Source organism: Entelurus aequoreus, linkage group LG14 (genome assembly GCF_033978785.1).
Source record: "Entelurus aequoreus isolate RoL-2023_Sb linkage group LG14, RoL_Eaeq_v1.1, whole genome shotgun sequence".
In the NCBI taxonomy this organism is placed as follows: domain Eukaryota; kingdom Metazoa; phylum Chordata; class Actinopteri; order Syngnathiformes; family Syngnathidae; genus Entelurus; species Entelurus aequoreus.
Window position 1 is genome coordinate 3,588,368 of NC_084744.1, and position 2,524 is coordinate 3,590,891.

A 2,524-nucleotide genomic window follows, 5' to 3' on the forward strand; every position below is an offset into this window, starting at 1 on the left:
CACATGCTGCCTTTTACACTTTCACCCTGATGGTTCTTTTCCTCTTTGGTCCGGAGGACACGACGTCCACAGTTTCCAAAAACAATTTGAAATGTGGACTCGTCAGACCACAGAACACTTTTCCACTTTGCATCAGTCCATCTTAGATGAGCTCGGGCCCAGCGAAGACGGCTGTGTTTCTGGGTGTTGTTGATAAATGGCAAAAACATGACATTTACTGAAATATTTCAGCTGCTTAAATTAGGTTAGCTCGTGTGGTGTTTTTGTCAAATACTTTCTGAGCTGTAAAAGAAATGCAATATGGAAAAGGCATTGAACGAAATCCCTAAGTGGTGCTAGCTTGTTAGTCAGCTGGATGATGCAACATATCCTGGATGTATATATCTGCATTTTGGGTGCAGTGGTGTGGGTGTTGGCAAAATGCAATTACAATGTTGATGATGTGCATTCAGTAGGACTAAATCATGGAGGTTCAGACTGGCAGAACAAATGCTAGTTTATTTTGGGTATGAGACTATAAAATGTTTTATCTGATGACTGATGGAAACTTACTAACTGATCGATTACTCAGACACGAAAGTAATAGATAGTTGTAGTTGATATTGTAACATTCTCTGACCTTTTTCTAGAATAAATACCCTACTCACTTTGGTCACGTCTAGTCTTAGAGCCCAATCTAAGTCTAAGTCAAGATGTGACCAGTCTAAGTCTAAGACTAGATGTGACCAATATAAGTCTAAGACGAGATGTGACCAATCTAAGTCTCAGACTAGATGTGACCAATCTAAGTCTAAGACTAGATGTGACCAATCTAAGTCTCAGACTAGATGTGATCAAATAAAGTCCAAGACTAGATGTGACCAATCTAAGCTTAAAACTAGATGTGACCAATCTAAGTCCAAGACTAGATGTGACCAATCGTAGTCTAAAAATAGATGTGACCAATCTAAGTCTCAGACTAGATGTGACCAATCTAAGTCTCAGACTCGATGTGACCAATCTAAGTCTAAGACTAGATGTGATCAAATAAAGTTCAAGACTAGATGTGACCAGTCTAAGCCTAAAACTAGATGTGACCAATCTAAGTCCAAGACTAGATGTGACCAATCTTAGTCTAAAAATAGATGTGACCAATCTAAGTCTAAGACTAAATGTGACCAATTTAAGTCTAAGACTAGATGTGACCAATCTGAGTCTAAGACTAGATGTGACCAATCTAAGTCTAATACTAAATCTGACCAATCTAAGTCCAAAACTAGATGTGACCAATCTAAGTCTAAGACGAGATGTGACCAATCTAAGTCTAAGACTAGATGTGACCAATCTAAGTCTAATACTAAATCTGACCAATCTAAGTCTAAAACTAGATGTGACCAATCGAAGTCTCAGACTAGATGTGACCAATCTAAGTCTCAGACTAGATGTGACCAATCTAAGTATAAGACTAGATGTGATCAAATAAAGTCCAAGACTAGATGTGACCAGTCTAAGCCTAAAACTAGATGTGACCAATCTAAGTCTTAGACTAAATGTGACCAATCTAAGTCTAAGACTAGATGTGATCAAATAAAGTCCAAAACTAGATGTGACCAATCTAAGTCTAAGACTAAATGTGACCAATCTAAGTCTAAGACTAAATGTGACCAATCTAAGTCTGAGACTAGATGTGACCAATCTAAGTCTAAGACTAGATGTGACCAATCTAAGTCCAAGACTAGATGTGACCAATCTTAGTCTAAAAATAGATGTGACCAATCTAAGTCTAAGACTAAATGTGACCAATTTAAGTCTAAGACTAGATGTGACCAATCTGAGTCTAAGACTAGATGTGACCAATCTAAGTCCAAGACTAGATGTGACCAATCTTAGTCTAAAAATAGATGTGACCAATCTAAGTCTAAGACTAAATGTGACCAATCTAAGTCTAAGACTAAATGTGACCAATTTAAGTCTAAGACTAGATGTGACCAATCTAAGTCCAAGACTAGATGTGACCAATCTTAGTCTAAAAATAGATGTGACCAATCTAAGTCTAAGACTAAATGTGACCAATCTAAGTCTAAGACTAGATGTGACCAATCTAAGTCTAAGACTAGATGTGACCAATCTAAGTCTAATACTAAATCTGACCAATCTAAGTCTAAAACTAGATGTGACCAATATAAGTCTAAGACGAGATGTGACCAATCTAAGTCTCAGACTAGATGTGACCAATCTAAGTCTTGGACTAGATGTGACCAATCTAAGTCTAAGACTAGATGTGATCAAATAAAGTCCAAGACTAGATGTGACCAATCTAAGCTTAAAACTAGATGTGACCAATCTAAGTCCAAGACTAGATGTGACCAGTCTTAGTCTAAAAATAGATGTGACCAATATAAGTCCAAGACTAAATGTGACCAATTTAAGTCTAAGACTACATGTGACCAATCTAAGTCTAACACTAAATCTGACCAATCTAAGTCTAAGACTAGATGTGATCAAATAAAGTCCAAGACTAGATGTGACCAATCTAAATCTCAGA